General features: G+C 52.1%; 1 pseudogene across 1 annotated transcript in view; it reads right to left on the bottom strand.

Moving 5' to 3' along the window:
- The window catches only part of LOC144806211 (uncharacterized), an 89,627-nt pseudogene extending 85,684 nt beyond the window's left edge, over positions 1-3,943 (bottom strand). Inside the window, exon 1 of the transcript XR_013605726.1 lies at positions 3,799-3,943. The product of XR_013605726.1 is annotated as an uncharacterized LOC144806211 (transcript). The remainder of the gene's footprint in view (positions 1-3,798) is intronic.
- Between the last annotated feature and the right edge of the window lie 19,848 nt (positions 3,944-23,791).

Here is a 23,791-nt window from a genome sequence, read left to right as displayed (position 1 = left end):
CTGGAAATCTGATGGACATGTAAATCCTCCAGATAGTGTTCAGATTGTAAAAATACTAATTGAGAGCTATACATACACACATTTAAAGCTATATTCTGTCCACATTTATCAGCTGCCGACAACATCCTTCTTGCAGAGGGTCACAGTCCCAAGCCTTCATAAGGGATGAGCCCTCAGGAGAGGAGGTAAAATTGTTAGCATTTTCCTCCTACAAACCCGGGGACATGAGGGAAAAGAATGCGTGTGAGTAAGCTTTAAAGTAGGCTCCAGCGCTGTATGGAATCCAAGAAGGGTGGGATAAAGAATCTATTCTACAGGTCATTGCTGAGCCCCAAAACAGGCTCAATATCCTCCGAAGCCAGAAGCAAACACAACATTAAAGCTATCCGCGGTCAGCTGAAGATCACGGCATTATAATGCCTTGTAGTTGTACATTGAATAATCCTCTTTTTCCAGTTTTAAAACCTGATTGAACATGCAGAATAGTTTTAGATTAAAGTCACACACACTCTCATAAGCTGTACAATGGACTTTTCAGACAAAATATAGCGCCTGAGAGGGAGTGTCTAAGCTCTTTCTCAGTTCTGTTATACATGATTGCCAGTGGCTTTAAGAATAGTCCTGGTTTATTTGCAGCATCAATTATGGAACTCTTACAGAGAGATCCAGAGGCGCCATCTTACATTGACAACATTTACACAACAGATGGTGACGCGGAGCAACACCCTACCAGGGCCGAGTGTACAGTGACAATACTGGCCACAACAGATGATGACGCAGAACGACACCCGACCAGGGCGGAGTGTATAGTGACAATACTGGTCACAACAGAGGATGCCGCGGAACAACACCTGACCAGGGCGGAAAGTATAGTTACAATAGTGGCCACAACAGATGATGACGCGGAACGAAACCTGACCAGGGTGGAGTGTATAGTAATAATACTGGCCACAACAGATGATGGCACGGAATGACACCTGACCAGGGGGGAGTGTATAGTGAAATTACTGGCCACAACAGATGATGACGCAATGGCCTGCATCTTTAAGTGGAGTTGATATAACATTTGAGTATGATCTGACTCTCGGCATTTAAGAATTTATGCACTATACACAAAATATACCACAAAGTCCTAATATCCTACCCACGGAGGACTATAAGAGAGTCTTCTATACAGATGGCTCTGCACGTCCTGTGGTTGATTATAACACAGAAATACTCCGTGACATGTGCTGCATGCAGAGAAATTGTGAAAACGCCAACTTCAAACCACTATAGACTCACATTAAAAACTTTGGTGACCGCACTGCACAGCTCGCAGATATTCACGCCTTGCTGCTCACATGACAGAAGGCTGATCCATCCATTCTCACACTGATAGTGTCAGATTCATGCATCCGTGCAAGGGTACAATGTCGATTTAGCACAATGGCATTTGAAAGGTACCAGAGGTTCAAAAAGGAAACGCATTAAAAATAAGCAAGCGCAAGGAAAGCGTTTTTCTTTTTTTTAATTTGAATTTTCCTTCATCGTCGGCTGTTGACTCCCTTACCCACCCCACCCCGCCCCACCACCTTTACCTGCACGGGCAGCTCCAGTGCACAGATTCCTCATAGTGCACTAAGATGCAGTGCACAGATCCCGGATAGAAGTGCCCAGCTCAGCCCCCAGGGGCCCCTGGATAAAAGAGCCCAGCTCAGCCCCAGGGGCCCTCGGATAGAAGAGCCCAGCTCAGCCCCAGGGGCCCCGGAGAGAAGAGCCCAGCTCAGCCCCAGGGTCCCCGGATAGAAGAGCCCAGCTCAGCCCCAGGGACCCCAGATAGAAGAGCCCAGCTCAGTCCTAGGGGCCCCCAGATAGAAGAGCCCAGCTCAGCCCCAGTGCCCCCGGATAGAAAAGCCAAGCTCAGTCCCAGGGCCCCCAGATAGAAGAGCCCAGCTCAGCCCCAGGGGTCCTGGATAGAAGAGCCCAGCTCAGCCCCAGGGGCCCCCAGATAGAAGAGCCCAGCTCAGCCCCAGGGACCCCAGATAGAAGAGCCCAGCTCAGCCCCAGGGGCCCCGGATAGAAGAGCCCAGCTCAGTCCTAGGGGCCCCCAGATAGAAGAGCCCAGCTCAGCCCCAGTGCCCCCGGATAGAAAAGCCAAGCTCAGTCCCAGGGCCCCCAGATAGAAGAGCCCAGCTCAGCCCCAGGGGTCCCGGATAGAAGAGCCCAGCTCAGTCCCAGTGCCCCCGGATAGAAAAGCCAAGCTCAGTCCCAGGGCCCCCAGATAGAAGAGCCCAGCTCAGCCCCAGGGGTCCCGGATAGAAGAGCCAAGCACAGCCCCAGGGGCCTCTGGATAGAAGAGCCCAGCACAGCCCCAGGGGCCCAGGATAGAAGGGCCCGGCTCAGCCCCAGGGGCATCCCGGATAGAAGAGCCCAGCTCAGCCCCAGGGGCCCCGGATAGAAGAGCCAAGCGCAGCCCCAGGGGCCCCTGGATAAAAGAGCACAGCCACTGAGGCCCCCAGATAGAAGAGCCCAGCACAGCCCCAGGGGCCCCGGAGAGAAGAGCCCAGCTCAGCCCCAGGGTCCCCGGATAGAAGAGCCCAGCTCAGCCCCAGGGACCCCAGATAGAAGAGCCCAGCTCAGTCCTAGGGGCCCCCAGATAGAAGAGCCCAGCTCAGCCCCAGTGCCCCCGGATAGAAAAGCCAAGCTCAGTCCCAGGGCCCCCAGATAGAAGAGCCCAGCTCAGCCCCAGGGGTCCTGGATAGAAGAGCCCAGCTCAGCCCCAGGGGCCCCCAGATAGAAGAGCCCAGCTCAGCCCCAGGGACCCCAGATAGAAGAGCCCAGCTCAGCCCCAGGGGCCCCAGATAGAAGAGCCCAGCTCAGTCCTAGGGGCCCCCAGATAGAAGAGCCCAGCTCAGCCCCAGTGCCCCCGGATAGAAAAGCCAAGCTCAGTCCCAGGGCCCCCAGATAGAAGAGCCCAGCTCAGCCCCAGGGGTCCCGGATAGAAGAGCCCAGCTCAGTCCCAGTGCCCCCGGATAGAAAAGCCAAGCTCAGTCCCAGGGCCCCCAGATAGAAGAGCCCAGCTCAGCCCCAGGGGTCCCGGATAGAAGAGCCAAGCACAGCCCCAGGGGCCTCTGGATAGAAGAGCCCAGCACAGCCCCAGGGGCCCAGGATAGAAGGGCCCGGCTCAGCCCCAGGGGCATCCCGGATAGAAGAGCCCAGCTCAGCCCCAGGGGCCCCGGATAGAAGAGCCAAGCGCAGCCCCAGGGGCCCCTGGATAAAAGAGCACAGCCACTGAGGCCCCCAGATAGAAGAGCCCAGCACAGCCCCAGAGGCCCCCAGATAGAAGAGCCCAGCTCAACCCCACGGGCCCCGGATAAAAGAGCCCATCTCAGCCCCAGGGTCCCCTGATTGAAGAGCCCAGCTCAGCCCCAGGGCCCCCAGATAGAAGAGCCCAGCTCATTCCCAGGGTTCCCCAGATAGAAGAGTCCAGCTCAGCCCCAGGGGCCCCCAGATAGAAGGGCCCAGCTCAGCCCCCGGGGCCCCGGATAGAAGGGCCCAGCTTAGGCCCAGGGGCCCCGGATAGAAGAGCCCAGCTCAGCCCCAAGGCCCCCGGATAGAAGAGCCCAGCTCATTCCCAGGGTCCCCCAGATAGAAGAGTCCAGCTCAGCCCCAGGGGCCCCCAGATAGAAGGGCCCAGCTTAGGCCCAGGACCCCCGGATAGAAGAGCCCAGCTCAGCCCGGCTCCTGCAGAGATTCCCTCCAGGATTATTCAGTCTATTTCTACAAACACAGCAGAAGCTGCTGACAATCTCCTACCTGAGCAGAGACCTGTGCAGACATGTCCAGGCTCTCTCCCCCTCCTGGGGGGCCCTGGTGGGGCAGGTGGAGATCTGGGGCCTGAGGGGGGTCTGTAGATGAAGGTAACTGCACAGACAGATGAGGTTCCTTCCTCCTCTGCAACAGGCTGCACACAAGGAGAGACAGGAAGTGATGTCCTCCCCGCTGCTGGTGCTGTCTCTGCAGCTGCCGACCTGGAAGAGGAAACTCTTCTCCTTACATCCTATGTGCAGATCAGTGGGTTTCATCAGCAGGCGAGGAGCGCCCTCTGGTGGCTGCTGATGGAACCGCCGCAACCAGGCTCCAGCAGAGAAACAAGCATTGGCGCCTGCAAAGACACAGGCATGGTTGTTTCACTCACAGTCCATGTCAGGGTCTCATATGGGAAGCAAGCATTGGCGCCTGCAAAGACACAGACATGGGTGGACACTCAGAGTCCATGACAGGATCTCGTATGGGAAACAAGCATTGGCGCCTGTAAAGACACAGACGTGGGTGGACACTCAGAGTCCATGACAGGATCTCGTATGGGAAACAAGCAGTGGCGCCTGCAAAAACACAGACATGGGTGGACTCTCAGAGTCCATGACAGGATCTCGTATGGGAAACAAGCATTGGCCCCTGTAAAGACACAGACGTGGGTGGACACTCAGAGTCCATGACAGGATCTCGTATGGGAAATAAGCATTGGCGCCTGTAAAGACACAGACATGGGTGGACACTCAGAGTCCATGACAGGATCTCGTATGGGAAACAAGCATTGGCGCCTGCAAAGACACAGACATGGGTGTTTCTCTAAGACGCTCACAGTCCATGACAGGGTCTCAAATGGGAAACAAGCATTGGCGCCTGTAAAGACACGGACGTGGGTGATTTTTGTTAAGACGCTCGCAGTCCATGGAGACAGGGTCTCATATGGGAAACAAGCATTGGCGCCGGTAAAGACCTGGGGGTTTAGATGTGACAGTCTGCGTGATGTGATAATAAACTCGTGGTTGGCTCGCAATTGTTTTACTTGTACTTCTCAGCTTGTAGCTAGCTGTTGGGCAGTGTGATGCTGCTGTTTATACTCGCGCTCTTCAGCGGATTGCTCCGTTCTATGCAATGGCGACCGTTGTCTTCGTGGGTAAGGAGATCACCGAGCTGCGCATCGTGGCCTGGATATCAGGGGAATCAAAACCGCACTCATTCCTCACCTTAAACAGCTGAGGCACTGTTACAGTTCTTGTGCCATTTTACAAAGGGTGAGGCCGTGTTTAAATCAATCCTCTGTCAGGGCTGTGGTTGTCAGTCTGGGCTGTGGTTGTCAGTCTGGGCTTTGGCTGTCAGTCTTGGCTGGAAGAGATGGAAGGGAGTGTGAGAGGCAGCGGGTCCTCGTGGAATCCTGTTGGACTCGGCCTCGTGGCGTGGTCCTACCCCTCCCGCATGGCGGGCCTGGGACGACATCGGCCCTCCGTCAACCCGCTGTCGACCCCCCTGAACACGAACCATCGACGAGAGAAGCCCCCCTGGCAACCCACGGCTCTCCCCCCTGGGACCCCGGCGGACCCTGCTCGCCAACACCACCGGTCTGGCGACCATGCCAGGCCACCATTTCCGGCCCGACTCACCTTGGGCCCATCACGTCCCGAGCACGTGGCCGCAGCCATCCCTGGCCCCGGCCTCAGCGAAGCCCCGACATCGAGGCACCAAGATCCTCCCAGGTGGTAGAGTGGCCACTTGGCGGAGCCCGGAAGAGGGGAGTTTCGAGGGGCCTCCAGCCATCCCCGGACGCCTGGTATCGATCGCCCTTCAGCCTCCCTGGGCGCTGGCTCCACCCCCCTGCTGGGTGTCTGGACACCTTCATCCCGGCCCCTCTGACCCCAGGCGCGAGGGTCCGGACATCAAAGGACTCCAGTCCTATATCTGGGCCAGCCCTGGATTAGGACTTCAGTTGTATCTTGGAGTCGAAGCCCTGCTGACCTTGTCGCGGCTGATCCTGATCCGAACTCTTGCACCTGGAACCTTCGAGGCCCTGCTGACGCTGTCGCGGCCTGACCAAACTGAACCACCTTCGAGGCCCTGCTGACGCTGTTGCGGCCTGATCAAGCTGAACCACCTTCGAGGCCCTGCTGACGCTGTCGCGGCCTGACCAAGCTGAACCACCTTCGAGGCCCTGCTGACGCTGTCGCGGCCTGACCAAGCTGAACCACCTTCGAGGCCCTGCTGACGCTGTCGCGGCCTGACCAAGCTGAACCACCTTCGAGGCCCTGCTGATGCTGTCGCGGCCTGACTAAGCTGAACCACCTTCGAGGCCCTGCTGACGCTGTCGCGGCCTGACCGAACTGAACCATCTTCGAGGCTCTGCTGACGCTGTCGCGGCCTGACCGAGCTGAACTATCATCGAGGCCCTGCTGACGCTGTCACGGCCTGACCCCTTGAACTATCCACGCACCAGTTGGTGCCAAGACTGTCCCGCTACCCCCTCTCCCCGAAACCAAGACTTTACGGATCCCTCGATCCTTGCCTGCTAACCTGCGAAGAACTTGCCTTAATTGCTTATATAAAGATTCTTGTGAATATTCCTCCTGTGTGGTGTCCATCTGTAAGTAGTGTGATTGCTCAACTGTTACGATTGTAGGAGAGGAGCCTCGCCAAGGAGGCCTCCCTACGGCGCTCGGCCTATTCCATACAGAGAGGTGGGTCTCGGGGCGGACAGTCAGACACCTTCTGTCTCCCCTGGGGTCGCCTTTCCAACATTGGTGGCAAGCGACGGGATCCGAGCCCGCGCAAATCGTACAACGAGTAACTCGCCACTACTAACAGAGACCCACAACCACGATGACTACTAAAGAAGCCGGAACAACCGCAGAATTCCAGAAAGAACTATTAGAGGAGTACACCCATAAAGAACTCAAACAATTCTGCAAAGCCCTAGGTATCGCTACCACCGGACTAAGCACAAAAGACGATTTTAAAGACGCATTACAAACACGGGTGGAGACCGGAGCGACCCCACCCCAAGCCAACGAGGACATTGTCCTAGAAGTACCCCTGAGTACAGTCGTAGCCCCAGTGGAAGAAAGAACCGCCAACAAAGAACCGGGCCTCTCCCACGAAGACGCCCGGGAGCGAGAGAGGAGTCGGCTCCATGAACTAGAGCTCGCCCGACTCTGGCTGGATGGAGAGCTTCAATTAGCAGCAAAGAAAATGGCCATTGAACAACTACGATTAGAGGGAGATCTGGAAGAGAGGCGGAGGCAAAGAGAATTGGACGAAAAAAAGCTCACGTACGAACACGAGCGTGGCCTCAAAGAACTAGAGATCAAAGCCAAGATCGAAGAGGCTGGCGCCGCTGTAATCCGGAACCCTCCACCTCCTGCCGACCCGAAGGTCCACATTCCCAAGGATATCGTCAAGGCGTGGCGGCGGAGGAGGCCAGAACAGGAGCCGAGACTTCCCGTCGGCCCCGGGCCGGAGTCCGCCTCGGGGGTCCCCCCAGAAGAACACTTCGCCATCCCTGACCAGAAGAGGGCCCCCACCAGCACGACCGGGGCCCCACCCGAACATTACTTGCCACAGATGCCAGCGGACCGGTCACTATGCCAGTGACCCCCCTCTGCCCCATGAACCAGCGCCCCGGCACCACCGGGCCTCCGACCCGCCAGTTCGCTGCTGCAGCCCTGGGGGAAGGGGGAGAAGAAGACGAAGAGGTATACAACGAAGATCAGACAGAGTATGAACCGGCCGCCATGGCCCTAGCCTGCCTGGGTGAAAGAGACATGGTCCCCCAGGCCCCGCTACCGAGGAACACTCAAAAGTACCGTCAGTGGGTCCACATCAAAAGACAACGGACCGAAGCTCTCCGAGACACGGGAGCCAGTGTGACGGCCGTCCGCTGCCACTTGGTGACCCCCGAACAGATCATACCAAACGTGCGATGCCCCGTGAGGGCCGCCGACAACTCCGAAACTCTGTGTCAGATGGCCCGAATCCCCTTCGAGTGGGGGGGGGGGTGGTGGGCACCCTCAAAGTGACCATCTGGGACGACGCCCCCGTGGACTGCCTCCTTGGAAACGACCTCGAGAGCTCTCCCTGGGCCCAAGTCGAACGGAGAGAGCATCTAGGAATGATGGGACTACCAGAGTGGGTCTGCGCGACGACCCGATCCATGACTGCCCGGGCCCTGGCGGCACCCGAGGCCACCCCGACTGAAGAGCCAGAGTGGCCCGCGCCCCCACCGGCCGCAGTCAATGAAGAATCCGACCCCGAGCCATCGGAGCATGACCAAGAAGGCAGCGACGAACTCAGCGACATCCCCGAACTAGCCCAATGGCGCCAAGAGGGTGGTCCCACCCGAGAACAATTCCGGCAGGAACAGAAGGCCTGCCCCTCCCTCGAGGGGACCCGACAGCAAGCCACCGCCCAAGCTGCCGGGGACACCTCGGGGTCCCACTGGGTCTACTGGGACCACGGCCTCCTATACAGTGAACAGAAAATTGCCGAGCTAGGGGCCAGCCGAGTGTTAGTGGTCCCCCTACAATTCAGAGACTTCCTTTTGAACCTGGCACACGATGTGCCCCTCGCCGGGCACCTGGGGCAGGACAAAACTTACAGCCGCCTGGTGACCCATTTCTACTGGCCGAAGATGCGCAACGATGTGCATAACCACTGCTGCACCTGCCCGACATGCCAAGCCAGCGGAAAGAGCGGAGGGAAGGTGAAGGCCCCGCTCCAACCCTTTCCAGTAGTGACCACTCCCTTCGAACGAGTGGGGATAGACATCGTGGGGCCCCTGGACCCCCGAACCTCGCAAGGGCATCGCTTCATCCTCGTCCTAGTGGACCATGCCACCCGCTATCCCGAAGCCATCCCCCTACGAACCATAACGGCTCCCGTGGTGGGCCGAGCACTGATGGAGATCTTCTCCAGAGTGGGGTTCCCCCGAGAAGTCGTGAGCGATCGGGGCACAAACTTTATATCAAAGTATATGCGGTCCCTGTGGCAACAGTGCGGGGTCACGTATAAATTCACCACCCCGTATCACCCCCAAGGGAATGGACTTGTGGAGCGGTTTAACCGGACACTCAAGGGGATGATCCAGGGCCTAGAAGAGCCCCTCCGCCGCAAATGGGACGTCCTGCTGCCCTGCCTCTTGTTCGCCTATCGGGAGGTACCACAGAAATCCCTGGGCTTCAGCCCCTTTGAACTCTTGTACGGGCACCCTGTCCGAGGTCTCCTCAGCCTGGTCAAAGAAGGCTGGGAAACTACAGTCCAAGACGCACCGCCGGATGTCTACCGGTACCTCCTGACCCTCCGAAGCCAGACTCGGAAGTTCCGGTCCCTTGCCGAGGCCAATCTTGAGGCCAGTCAGGAGGACATGAAACGCTGGTATGACCAGAACTCTTCATCCATCGAGTTCGAGCCGGGCCAGCGGGTCTGGGTCATGTCCCCGGTCGAACCTTGTGCCCTCCAGGACAAATGGTCGGGCCCCTTCAAAGTGATCGAGCGCAAGAGCCCTGTCACCTATCTCGTGGACATGGAGTCCCCCCGAAACCCCCTACGGGTTCTGCACACCAACCGGCTCAAGCCTCATTTTGCCCGCACAGAACTGAGCCTGCTGCTAGCTACCGACGATGGGGCCGAAGACGACTCCGAGCCCCTGCCCGACCTCCTAAGGTGCGCTGAGAAAGACGGCTCCGTCGAGGGAATCTCTCTCTCCTCCGACCTAACCCCAGCGCAACGCCGAGACTGCCAAGAACTGTTGGGGCGATTTACGGACCTGTTCTCCCTCACCCCCGGGGTGACCCAGTGGTGTGTCCACGATGTCGACACCGGGGACAGCCAGCCAGTGAGACACCGGGCCTACCGAGTTCCCGACCGAGTTCGGGCCTGCATCCAGACAGAAGTTACCAAGATGCTGGCCCTGGGGGTGGTCGAACCCTCCGACAGTCCCTGGGCCAGCCCAGTGGTCCTGGTCCCCAAAGCCGCCACACCTGGCACCCCTCCAGAACTCAGGTTTTGTGTCGACTACCGGGGACTGAATGCTGTTACCAGAACCGACGCACATCCCATCCCCCGAGCCGATGAACTAATCGACCGTTCGGGAGCCGCCAAGTACCTCAGTACCTTCGACCTCACAGCCGGTTACTGGCAGATCGGCCTCACTCCAGGCGCCCAGGAGCGGTCGGCATTCTCCACACCCGATGGCCTCTTCCAATTCAGGGTGATGCCCTTTGGCATGAAAAACGCCCCAGCCACCTTCCAGAGACTGGTGAACAAAGTGCTGGCGGGGCTAGAAGAATTCAGTGCCGCCTATCTAGACGACATTGCAGTGTACAGCCTCCACTGGGCCGAGCACCTGACGCACCTCTGGGAGGTCCTGACGGCCCTCCGCAGGGGCCGGACTAACTGTGAAAGCCAGCAAGTGCCAGATAGGTCAAGGATCCGTGACCTAACTGGGACACCAAGTGGGGAGCGGCCACGTGGCTCCCCTCCAACCCAAGATTGACGCCATCGTGGCCTGGGAGCCCCCAGTCACCCAGACAGCCGTCCGTTCCTTCCTGGGGCTCACTGGATATTATCGGCGATTCATCAAGAACTATGGAAGCATTGTGGGGCCCCTCACTGAACTGACCTCGAAGAACCGGCCACAAAAAGTACAATGGACACCCACGTGTCAGGTGGCCTTCGAGACTTTGAAAACAGCCATGTTCACCGCCCCTGTGCTCCAAGCCCCTGACTACAGCCGGGAGTTTGTAGTCCAGACCGACGCCTCGGAGCACGGCATCGGGGCGGTCCTATCCCAGATTGACACCGAGGGGATTGACCATCCTGTGGCCTTCATCAGCCGGCGGCTGCTGGCCAGAGAGCAGCGATGGAGCACCATTGAAAGAGAGGCCTTCGCCGTCGTATGGGCCCTCTAGAAACTCAGGCCCTACCTCTTCGGCACCCACTTCCGGGTCCAGACTGACCACCGGTCCCTGCGGTGGCTGATGCAGATGCGTGGCGAAAACCCAAAGCTGCTGCGCTGGTCCATCTCCCTTCAAGGGATGGACTTCATGGTGGAGCATCGCCCTGGCGACGACCACGCCAATGCTGACGGCCTGTCCCGATTCTTCCGCCTCGATGAGGAGAATCCCCAGGAAGATGGGTGACTCTCCCCGCCTTCAGCTGGAGGGGACGTGTGTTGGACTCGGCCTCGTGGCGTGGTCCTACCCCTCCCGCATGGCGGGCCTGGGACGACATCGGCCCTCCGTCAACCTGCTGTCGACCCCCCTGAACACGAACCATCGACGAGAGCAGCCCCCCTGGCAACCCACGGCTCTCCCCCCTGGGACCCCGGCGGACCCTGCTCGCCAACACCGCCGGTCTGGCGACCATGCCAGGCCACCATTTCCGGGCCGACTCCATCTTGGGCCCATCACGTCCCGAGCACGTGGCCGCAGCCATCCCTGCCCCGGCCTCAGCGAAGCCCCGACATCGAGGAACCAAGATCCTCCCAGGTGGTAGAGTGGCCACTTGGCGGAGCCCGGAAGAGGGGAGTTTCGAGGGGCCTCCAGCCGTCCCCGGACGCCGGGTATCGATCGCCCTTCAGCCTCCCTGGGCTCTGGCTCCACCCCCCTGCTGGGTGTCTGGACACCTTCATCCCGGCCCCTCTGACCCCCAAGCGCGAGGGTCCGGACATCAAAGAACTCCAGTCCTATATCTGGGCCAGCCCTGGATTAGGACTTCAGTTGTATCATGGAGTCGAAGCCCTGCTGACCTTGCCGCGGCTGATCCTGATCCAAACTCTTGCACCTGGAACCTTCGAGGCCCTGCTGACGCTGTCGCGGCCAGACCAAGCTGAACCACCTTTGAGGCCCTGCTGACGCTGTTGTAAATAAAACAACGGTATTATTAAGCATTAGCTGAAGCCATAATGCATCAGTCCAAATATCTAGTATAGGGATTCCATTTTGTATTTCGAGTCCGCCATTTTTCATGCCCTACATTGCCATGTGCTCAATGTTCTGATTGTCCTACCTCTCTGCCAGTTACACTGTGGATTCTACCTAGCAACAGTTATTATTAGTCCTTCTTGAGAGTGTAGCGCATGCTCAGCAGAAGTAACAGTTGTTCCTTATTAGCATAGCCCTCCCATGTTCTAGAAATACTGTTAGCTCCACCCACTGATATATTTGGAAATGTCCTTACGTGGTTGCAACCTCTGTCTAAGCTGTAAGCTGAACCCCTTCCACTGTGTATAAAAGGGGCCATGTGCTTGTATTCAGTGTGCTACTCTGTACTATACTGTAGAAGTGTTGTGGAGGTTGTATCACCACCTTTAAAGGTTTATTAAACTATGTTTTTGTATTTCCAGTTTCCTTGCCAACTTCATTTGTAAGTCTAAGGACTTTGTACACAGAAGGGCGAACCCTTTCGGTACCTTTGGGCCTTGCTGAGGCCTGAACTCATCAATTGGCGCCCGTCACGTGGGGCTCATCGGCGACTCGGAGGCTCGAAGGACTGGTCGTGACGAAGGAGTGGAACTCTGCCGGGGAAGTGATCACTGCCAGCGGCGTCTTTAGTCCTGGCATCCTGAGGTATTTCTTCCTTCCTTCCGATCTGACCATCTGGGTGGCGCCGGTCTTCGACTGAGACCTCTTCTGTCGGTTTGCTGTGGATAAGCTGTTTGAGCAAATTGTGGAACTTGGCAAGTGGAATCTGGACGCTCGTGCTTGGTAAGGACCAATGTATGGTAATTACTGTGAGTGTTTATGGTAGCCAGTGATTAGCAAGGCAGTTTTAGGATACGCTTGCTGTGGCTTATGGATATGGATATGGAGATGTTTGGATGATCGATCATATTATGATTATGAATATGGGTATATATGCGTTGCAACACATATAGGTAGGCAATGTGGAGATTTTTCTCCAACATATGGTTGTGAGCGGCGCAACGATTAAGTGCCATTTTTCTGTATAATATTGCGTATTTCGCACTATTTCTAGCATGTCTACTTTTAGCGCACTATGTAAGTGGTGCTGCTGTGGAAACCGGTTAAGTCTTGAAGAATCGCAGCCGGCTCCCCCAGAAGGGACGCCGAATAGGGATATGTACATTAAGTTTGGTCTTTCCCCTATAATGTACAGCACATTGTGGAGGAAGTATACCAAGAAGGATCCTGAGTTGAGATGGCCTTTGTATGGTTCGTTTGATGTGCGCAAAATTGAGTATGTGGAACAGTGCCTGTGTAAGCGCCGAGCGAGACAAGATATGTTTGAGAGTGTGCGAATGTGGGTGAAAGAAGTACGTGAGCGTGAGAAACGTGAACATGCGCTGATTGAGAAAGAGCAGAGGAAGAATGTGCATGAGAAGGCGCAAGAAATGAGACAACGTGAACAAAAAGACGCGGAAGAAAAACGGGAAAAGGAACGTAGATTGCAGATATCTGGCCAATATCCCATTCGTCGGCCTCTTTATCCTGTCCTTAATAATTCTGATGATGATTTTTCATTACTAGATCGTTCTCCGCCTCCGTATGCTGGCCCGTCTGCTCCGAAAGGGGAAGATGAGGATTCTGGATCATTTAAAGATAAGGTAGACACGCGGTCTAAGCTAACTTCTGATCGTATGGCGGAGCTCCGACAAATTTCTTATCGTATTCTTAAGGGTACAATTCCTCTTGCTGAAATATTGTTGTCTCTTGAAAAATGGCCGGACAGGGAAAAAATTTATTTTCTTGAAACCTTTTCTGATGAAGTAGTCGGGGCTTTTCGACAATATTCTCCTGTTCTTGAACCTGATGACATAATACAAGATAAGAAAGAATTGCGTAAAGGTCTCTTTTCTCCTTCCCAGGCAGCTGATGCAGTTCGACGGTTATTCGTATTGCGGGATGAGGCGTCTCGGTTACGAGAAGAAAAGCGACAAAAGACAGTGGACGACAAAGAGACGGGTTTGAGTGGCGACGGGAAACAATCACCTATCTTTTCTTCAGACAAGGTCGATATTGTGCATGTTAAACCTATGCGAGAGGCAGCGCCTTTGTATGTTCCTCCTAAAGGAGCGGGTACTAGTTCAGATAAAGATTCAGCTGATGCCCGAGGGTATTTTATCTATAATTGGGTATATACTCCTTGGAATAGAGCGGATGTTATGGCCTTAAAGAAAGCGTTACCTGACCCACGGAAAAATCCTGCTGCCTTTTATGAGGAAGTTGAGGGGGCTTTGAATTCCTGTACTATGACATTAGCTGACGTTGATTTATTCTTTGGTCTTATATTACCCCCTGACATGTGGAGATCAGTACGGAAAATTGATGATTTAGTGACGTTTAAAGCTAAATGGGAAGACATTGAGGAGGAGGACAGAGCTAGGAAACCTGCGCAGAAACCACCCCAGCTCATTCTAGACCTCCCTGCTGCTATTTTGATTAAATTAAAGACGATTATTCCCCCTAAAAAGATTGACTGGACTATGTTAGCATCTTGCAAGCAAAAGACAGATGAATCAGTTTCTGACTTCTTTACGCGATTTGAAGAAACTTTTCATGATTTTAGTGGTCAGTCTCTGACGGATGACACGGGTCGACATCTGTTTGTAGACAAATATGTTTCGAATTTATTACCAGGAGTAGCAGCTCGGTTGAAAGCGAGTGAAAGCTCCTGGACGACTTCGACTCCGGCATCCCTCCTGACAATGGCTCAGTATTACGAGCGTCAGGAACTAGAAGCAAAAAGTAATGAAGATAAGAAATCTAAGGATTTGAAAACAAAAGTTATGTTAGCACAAGTGTATGGACCACCCCAGAGAGGAAATAATAGAGGTGGTCGGGGTTTTTATGATTCTACATATAACCGCACAGACTTGGCTAAAGATCAATGTGCATATTGTAAGCAACGAGGCCACTGGGCCAATGAGTGTCCTTTAGCGCGAGAACACAGGGCTATGGGACGGGGTAGAGGTTTTGGGAGAAATCGTGGGGGGTTTTCTGGCCCACGAGGTAACCTAAATGATAGGGCTAGATTCGAATCTAGGGAGCAACAACAAGGAGGGTCTACTACCTTTGATAGACGAAATCAGTATCAGATGTCTGACTATATGCACCCCGAAAGTCATGATTCCCAATATGCATAGGATTGCGTAGGATGGGGGGAGGAATCAGTTGAAGTACCAGTAGATCAGAGGGGTCCTTATGTTACAGCACATGTTTTGGGTTCTACTGATCAGTTTTTGGTTGATACAGGGGCTACTCGTAGCGCTTTGTCTAAACAATTGGTTCCGAGGGCTCCCCTGTCTGGCTTAACGATCACATCTGTAGGGTTCGATGGAACACCTTCTCTTAGCCCATTATCCCAACCCCTTGCATTTCATGTCGACAAATTTACAGCACCATGTCCATTCTTGCTTTCCTCAAACACGCCTGACAACATTGTGGGTCTAGACATGCTGAAACATTTTAGAGCCACAATCCGCTGCTCCCCTGAAGGAGTACGCGTGATTTTAAATGACAATTACCCTGCAAAAGAGAGAGTGTGTATGGTCGCTGAAAGTGCTGCATTAGCCTCTTTACCTCACACGTTGTGGGCTACTTCAGACACTGATGTGGGACAGATGGTCATTCCTCCGGTTCACATTAGTGTGAAGGAGGGAGCTGTGTTACCACGCCTGCCTCAATATAGGATTTCACAGGAGGGTGAGGAGGCGCTCATACAGATTGTGCAGGATCTCATCCGAGTGGGGGTGGTGGAAGAAGTCCCATACAATGTTTGTAACAGTCCTATTTTACCAATCTTGAAGAAGGACACTGATACTAGGGTATATCGATTTATTATTGATTTGAGGGAGGTGAACAAGATAGTGGTGCCCCAATACCCTGTTGTTTCTGACATCACGACACTCCTTACCTTGGTCCCACCAACAGCGACAACATTCTCGGTTGTCGACCTGAAGAACGCCTTCTTTTCGATCCCTATTCACCCTGATAGCCGTTACCTTTTCGGCTTCACTTTGAATAATCGATCGTATAGATTTTGTAGAATTCCACAGGGCTATACTGAGAGCCCTAGTATCTACAGTCAGGCGTTGAAAAGACAGTTGGATTCCTATGTCTTTCTTGAGGGGGTAGTGCTTATTCAATATGTCGATGACATTTTGTTGGCTGCTGACACCCCTGAGCAATGTGAGACTTGTACGTTGTCCTTGCTTTCCTTTTTGGCTTCTCACAATCATAAGGTATCTATGAAGAAATTGCAATTCTGTAGACCTAAGGTGACCTACCTAGGCCACCTTTTGTCTAAGGAGGGGCGTGCACTTACATCAGATCGTATCCAAGCCATCCTGGACACACCAACACCTTCTACACAGAAAGATGTTCGAGCATTTTTGGGTCTTACGTCCTTTTGTAGGCAGTGGATACTGGGGTTTTCACATATAGTCAAACCACTGTTAGCGCTATTGACAAAAGACACTCCAATTCCCCTTCCTTGGACAGATGAATGTGAAAACGCTTTCCAACAGTTACGTCAGGCCCTTTGTTCAGCACCAGTGTTAGGCACTCCTGATTACACGAAACTTTTCACATTATATGTACATGAGAGAGATGGATGTGCGTCATCTGTGTTAGTACAGATGCACGGGGACAGGCAGCGTCCGTGTGCATATTTCTCGGCATTGCTCGATCCTGTCGCTCGGGCATTGCCGGGGTGTTTTCGTTCGGTCGCAGCGACAGCTGTGTCAATACGTCAGAGTGAGGGAATAGTGTTATCTCACAAGCTGTTAGTGTTGGTTCCCCATGCTGTTGACGCCCTTTTGAATCAAACAAAGACGCAGCATTTAACAAGTGCCCGTCTGACCGGATATGAACTAACGTTGCTGGCTCCCCATATCACATTGAGGAGATGTGCTACGTTAAATCCAGCAACATTGTTACCATTCCTGACGACTCAGCCTGAGGCACAAGAAGCACATGATTGTATTTTTGTGACTGAGGAACAGACAAAGGGTCGTATCGATCTCCAGGATACGCCTTTCTCAGATGTAGATGGAGAATTATGGGTGGATGGCTCCTGCCTGAAGCTACCGGATGGTACGACTTCGGCAGCATATGCCATCACTACTTTGTATACTATCGTGGAAACAGCACGCATACCACAGAAATCAGCCCAGGCAGCGGAGCTGATCGCATTGACACGAGCATGTGAGCTTAGTGCAGAATTGTGTCTGAATATTTATACAGGTAGCCGCTATGCTTTCGGAGTAGCGCACGACTTTGGCCTGCTCTGGAAGGAAAGAGGTTTTCTGACATCACACGGAACACAAATTATGTATGGAGAATTGGTGCACAATCTTTTGACTGCCCTGACATTTCCTAAGAAGATAGCTATAGTGAAATGCAGTGCACATAAGAAAGTTATTGACAAAGTAGGGCAAGGAAATGCTTTCACTGACCAAGTAGCACGAGAAACTGCAATGAGACCTGACTCCACTTCAATGTATGTTGTGAAGTCACAAGCAGAACGATGGCATGATGCTAGGAAAGAAGTGAGGGAAATACAGAGAGTTGCTTCTGATAAAGAACGAGAGCAATGGTCTGAAAATGGAGAACTGGATGATGAAGGTTGTTGGCGCAACAAACAAATGGATAGGTGGAAGTTGCCCACAGCTTTTGTCCAACCTATGGTTCAAATGGCACATGGGCTAGCACATGTTGGAGCTTCAGCGATTGTGAAATTGCTTGCGCAAGTTTGGGAGCATCCAGAGATTGCTAGCACGGCCAAGAGAGTGGTACAGACCTGTATGATCTGTCTTAAATACAACCCAGGGAAAGGAACACGGACTCCAGCAGGAGGATTTGAAATACCTACTGCACCTTTTGAAGTCCTGCAAATGGACTATATCCAACTTGAACGCTGTAATAATCTAAAGTACGTCTTGGTAGTGGTGTGTGTTTTCAGTAAATGGATTGAAGCCTACCCTACTAAGGACAATACTGCAATGACTACAGCAAAGGTGCTACTGAAGGAGTTCTTCCCTAGGTATGGTGTTTGTAGACTATTATGGAGTGATAACGGGCCTCATTTTATAGCAGACGTTATCAAGTACGTTCTGAGAGGTCTGGGGATAAAACAGAAGTTTCATGCAGTGTTCCATCCACAGTCGGCTGGCTTGGTGGAACGCTACAATGGAACACTGAAGCTTAAACTAGCAAAGATCCAGGCTTCCACTTCTCTGACTTGGCCCGACGCTTTGCCTTTGGCATTGTTGTCAATAAGATCAGTACCACACTCCCGAACCGGCCTTACACCGTATGAGGTGGTGTTTGGTCGTCCCATGAATATTTGGGGAGTGCCCAAACCAAGTTCCGTATATGATGTACCTTGTGTATTGATGAATGACTATCTGGCACAATTAACTGATAACTTGGTTTCTATTCATCAACAGGTTCGAGAAGCACTCCCTGACCGGTCCACAGGTGAGGGTCATAGTCTCCGACCCGGTGACTTCGTCCTCATCAAGGCGTTCGAGAGGACGTGTGGCCTGGAGCCCCGATGGTGCGGTCCCGAGCAGGTTCTGCTCGCAACAAGAACGGCCGTCCGAGTGACCAACCGGAAGAACTGGATTCACTCCCTTCATTGTCGCAGAGTGCAACCCGGATTGGTGGAGCCTGCCGTGTTGACTGACCATCGAGAAATCCTGACTACAGAGAAAGGCCCTGCTGTGGTACCTGATGAGCAAGAGGAGTTCTTCCCGGACCCGACGACTTCTGGAGTAAGAAAATACAACCTTCGACCCAGGAAGAAGTTTGCTGCTGTTTAGACTGCTGTCAGAACGGCCTCTTGGTTGGTGCAACGGAGAGCCGATGAGGCAAGGGGGGGGGATCAGCCTTGCATTAGAGTAGTGACACCCGTCTTGGCCCGTTGGTGAAGAAAACAACAGCCGCCTTGGGGGAAGAGTTCTGACAGCCTTTTTTTTAGTTTCAGGAAGATTTGCGAGACATTTGTTCAACATGGAGAGAAAGAAAGTGATCTGCGCCTTCGGATTTATTGCTAGTGTGGCAGTTGTTGCCATTATCACGTGGTTTGTTGAGGATGTAATTCCTGCCCGTGATCTATATGTGGTTTCTACACCGGTGCCAGAGGAGCATTTCTTTTATACGCTCCCCTATCAGGAATCAAAACACCGCTTGTCCTTTGTAAATAACACCTTAATTCAGAGGCTACATCATACCCACACTGCTACAAATGAAACAAATTGCTGGATATGTGGTATGATGCCAGCGCACCAGAAGAAGGGGGGAACACCGTTTATACCTCTCCCTTTCTCTCATAATGGTTCTTGTCGTGCCTGGTATACTCTTCTATTTGCCACAAGAAAGCCTGCTGTTGGAAGATTACTTTTTAGACTAAACAAAGAATGTCACCAGAATAAAGAAGGCTATCCACAAGCCAATGGAACAATATGGGAGTGGGAAGAATATCGACCAGACAATGAGTCTACTCCCTACATTTTTACGAACACTAGAGACACTGTCGAAAGTGAAAAATTTGTGATCTCAGTTGCACAAGCGGACTTATGCGTACAAAGTGTTGGGAACATCCCTGTAGGTGTTAGTGATTGTATTAAAGTCTTAAATATAGATGGTCTGAATAATAGCACATTTTTAGCATCCCATAATACATATTTTGTATGCGGTAATAGAGGATATTATCGATTACCAGCTGGCTGGTCAGGAGTATGCTATGTATCGTTTTTATTACCACCAGTGTTTTTAGCACCTGCCACTTATCATAAAGACTTGAAATTGTTGAATAATGCCACTGTGAATAGATACAAACGTACTTTATCTATCGATGATGTGGACCAGACCGACACTAGTTTGCAGCAATATGTAGATTTTAACCTAGGGTTATTCTTTTTTGTTGGAGCTGCCCTAAACAGTAGAAAGATAAGAAGATTAACTAGAGTTGTAGAGGCAGTGACCAACCAAACTGCTGCAGCACTAGGAAACGTAACTGAAGAGTTGCAAATTACTAGAATTGTTGCCCTGCAAAACAGAATGGTGTTAGATGTCATATTAGCAGAAAAAGGAGGAGCTTGTAGACTTATTGGAAGTAGCTGTTGTGTCTTCATCCCAGACAACTCGCCTTCTGTTTATAATGCCATAAATAAACTGCATAAAATAGCTGCTGACATACATGTAGATAATGGTACATGGACCTTCTCTAGTTGGTTTTGGACCTTATTTACTACATGGGGTTGGAAGATCCTCACTGGCCTTTGTATAATAGTAGTAATTCTTTTTTCTTGCTGTATGTGTATTCAATGTGGTCCTATGATATGTTCCCTTTGCATTACCTCTTGTATACCCAATAAGAAAGCTGTTTCCGAAGCTGCTTATCAAAAGAGTCTAACTAAAGAGATTTCTAACATTATGAGCATTGATATTCAAGATGAGTTTGATGACTACCCTATGAAATGGAATGGCTTCAGCTAACGCTGAAAGGGTCGTCTGTTGTAAATAAAACAACGGTATTATTAAGCATTAGCTGAAGCCATAATGCATCAGTCCAAATATCTAGTATAGGGATTCCATTTTGTATTTCGAGTCCGCCATTTTTCATGCCCTACATTGCCATGTGCTCAATGTTCTGATTGTCCTACCTCTCTGCCAGTTACACTGTGGATTCTACCTAGCAACAGTTATTATTAGTCCTTCTTGAGAGTGTAGCGCATGCTCAGCAGAAGTAACAGTTGTTCCTTATTAGCATAGCCCTCCCATGTTCTAGAAATACTGTTAGCTCCACCCACTGATATATTTGGAAATGTCCTTACGTGGTTGCAACCTCTGTCTAAGCTGTAAGCTGAACCCCTTCCACTGTGTATAAAAGGGGCCATGTGCTTGTATTCAGTGTGCTACTCTGTACAATACTGTAGAAGTGTTGTGGAGGTTGTATCACCACCTTTAAAGGTTTATTAAACTATGTTTTTGTATTTCCAGTTTCCTTGCCAACTTCATTTGTAAGTCTAAGGACTTTGTACACAGAAGGGCGAACCCTTTCGGTACCTTTGGGCCTTGCTGAGGCCTGAACTCATCAACGCTGTCGCGGCCTGACCAAGCTGAACCACCTTCGAGGCCCTGCTGACGCTGTCGTGGCCTGACCAAGCTGAACCACCTTCGAGGCCCTGCTGAGGCTGTCGCGGCCTGACCAAGCTGAACCACCTTCGAGGCCCTGCTGACACTGTCGCGGCCTGACCAAGCTGAACCACCTTCGAGGCCCTGCTGACGCTGTCGCGGCCTGACCAAGCTGAACCACCTTCGAGGCCCTGCTGACGCTGTCGCGGCCTGACCCCTTGAACTATCCACCCACCAGTTGGTGCCAAGACTGTCCCGCTACCCCCTCTCCCCGAAACCAAGACTTTACGGATCCCTCGATCCTTGCCTGCTAACCTGCCAAGAACTTGCCTTAATTGCTTATATAAAGATTCTTGTGAATATTCCTCCTGTGTGGTGTCCATCTGTAAGTAGTGTGATTGCTCAACTGTTACGATTGTAGGAGAGGAGCCTCGCCAAGGAGGCCTCCCTACGGCGCTCGGCCTATTCCATTCAGAGAGGTGGGTCTCGGGGCGGACAGTCAGACACCTTCTGTCTCCCCTGGGGTCCCCTTTCCAACAAATCCCCAGAAGCCACCCCTGGCCTGGAGGGGCTCAGCAATCAGAGCGCAGAGCTGCGGCTCGGAGGCCTGCGGACAGAGGCAGGGCTAGGGGAGAGAGGAGGGGGTGCAGGCTATGAGGGCACAGCCCAGGGGGCACGGTTTGAGTCTCTGGAGGGAGGATGAGTCAGACGGAGCACGGCAGCGACTCGCCCCTCCCGGCCTCTTTACAACCCGGGGGTGCAGAGCTCTTAAGTGTCTGGAGTGAGTAGGACCAGAGAGCCCCCCCTCGAGCGAGATCCCTGCACTCTCCACACCCGGCGGCAGATGTGACCGGGCCAGGGGGGAGCAGACTGCACATGGGATCACCTTTGAGCACAAGCGCCGCACACTTGCTTTGAGCAAAGTTAAACATAAAATACATACACAGGGATTGATTGCATTTCACAACTTCAGGTCAATTAACGAGCCGCGCGCACTATTCTTGCAGACTGCCCTGAAGTGTGAGAGTTGTGTGACAGGCACCTGGTTTGACCACTAAGTAATCTGTCTGCTACTTCACCAGTTAACCACAAGCTTCTGTGAAACCGTCCAGGTGTGATCTAAATCAGCTGTTTCAATATTTCCACATCTGTCTGCTGTATCTGTGCTCTCATAAATGGTGCTTCCTACAAAGAACGAAGTCTTTATAGGAAGCATTTTGAGAAAAGTGTACTTTTATTACGTTTAAAATTTTTGTAGCCAGATCGTTCCGCCACAAAAACCACTTTCTCGGGTCGCACAGTACTGTCTTATCTCTATTGCCAATTTAATTATTTAGGAACATAGATACCAACCATTTAAGTAAAAACATGCGGCAGTCTCCATCCATGTAAACTTAAGTTGAAGCTTCAATCTCTGGTGCAGTAGGGTGGCCACCAAAGGCGCCGCAGTATCTAATCAGAAGTTTGAGGCGCTACATTAATGCAGACGCAAAGCTGCTCCAAACTGACCAGCCACCATCATGTTCTCCCATCCAGTTCCACCGATTTTATTTTAAGTTTACAATTACCATGTACTTGAAAAAAAAAAAATTCTGTTAGAAGTCCCTGTCAGGAGGTGACCAGAAATAGAAAGTGACAGGGCAGCGGGGCACAGTACCAGCTTGTGCCAGAGTGTTGCTGCCAGCGTTGGCGTTAAAAGACACTATGCAGGCGCATCACTACAACTCCTTCTGTGCACAATGACCCAAAATATTTCCCAAACCCGGCACTTTTGAAAGGCGCTCTGGCCACCTGGCTCCAGTGGGGTTTGTCTTCTTCTCTCTAGCGGTGATACTGTGCTGGAGATGGCCTCCAGTCTGCGGTGAGCATCTCAAGACTCCCACCCTGTTCAGTCTCAATAGAAGTGTTGATTATCTCTCCATAAGGCCCAGTCTGGAAAGGTACAGATATCTGCCTGTGGAATGTGACTCCTGTCACGTTTGAGGTGCACTTACCCTACTGCGAGGTTCCAGGACTGTTCCATCCAGACCTTCGACCTCCTCAAAAAGTGCCTTTCGTGCCCTCGAGTGGAGGTTCAATATGCGTTTCGCTCTATAAGTCCTTTCTGCACATTTTGACCTTGAACATGAAGACGTGTTTTCCATAGTTATAGATTTGCTGCATTTGCCATATATTCCACCCCCTGCAAATTTTAACAAAAAAAAGTTTGGGCTCAAATGGTTCAAAAGTTCCTATAAACCTAGCAGTATGTGCTACTACGCAGCGGAAGGATCCTAGCAAAGCTTCACTGGTCACCTTTATGTTGCTTATTGCTATAAATTTGGGTGTTAGACTGGTAATAATGATGAGCAACCAATGGCCACACAGAGCTAACAGGTGTAAAAATGATAAAATAATGAAGTAATACGGTCACAAAATGCGCCGCATAATTTGTCTTTTCTTGCTGCATAATTTACTCAAGAATGCCACATTAGTTTCCCTTCACTGATGCATAATTCCAGCGGCCTTGGTGGTTATATCTTCATAAAACCAAGGAGAGACCCAGGTGGGTGTCGTGTCTTCGTTACATCTGCATTCTGCAGCCACAACCCTCTGAATAGTTAATCTGAGCTCTGACATACTTTTACCTTTTCACTGGCAAACATAGTCTGTCATAAGCGTTTTGATTTTCTGCGGTGTAGGCTTCATTTCTGCATGTTCATGGTTCTTTTAGTTTTGTTTACTCTTGTAGGACAGCACTTCTGAGGCACGTGGATAAACTAACTTCCTCCAGAAAAATAATCACGCACCGCACTCAGCTATCCTCGAAATACGATTGAGCCTGACACCGGTAAACAAGCGGCTTACATCACATGTCACCACCCAAGGAAATG

Source organism: Lissotriton helveticus, assembly GCF_964261635.1.
Source record: "Lissotriton helveticus chromosome 1_1 unlocalized genomic scaffold, aLisHel1.1 SUPER_1_unloc_53, whole genome shotgun sequence".
Taxonomy (NCBI): domain Eukaryota; kingdom Metazoa; phylum Chordata; class Amphibia; order Caudata; family Salamandridae; genus Lissotriton; species Lissotriton helveticus.
The sequence above is the reverse complement of the archived record's forward strand: the minus strand, read 5'-3'. Positions and strand labels throughout refer to the sequence as shown.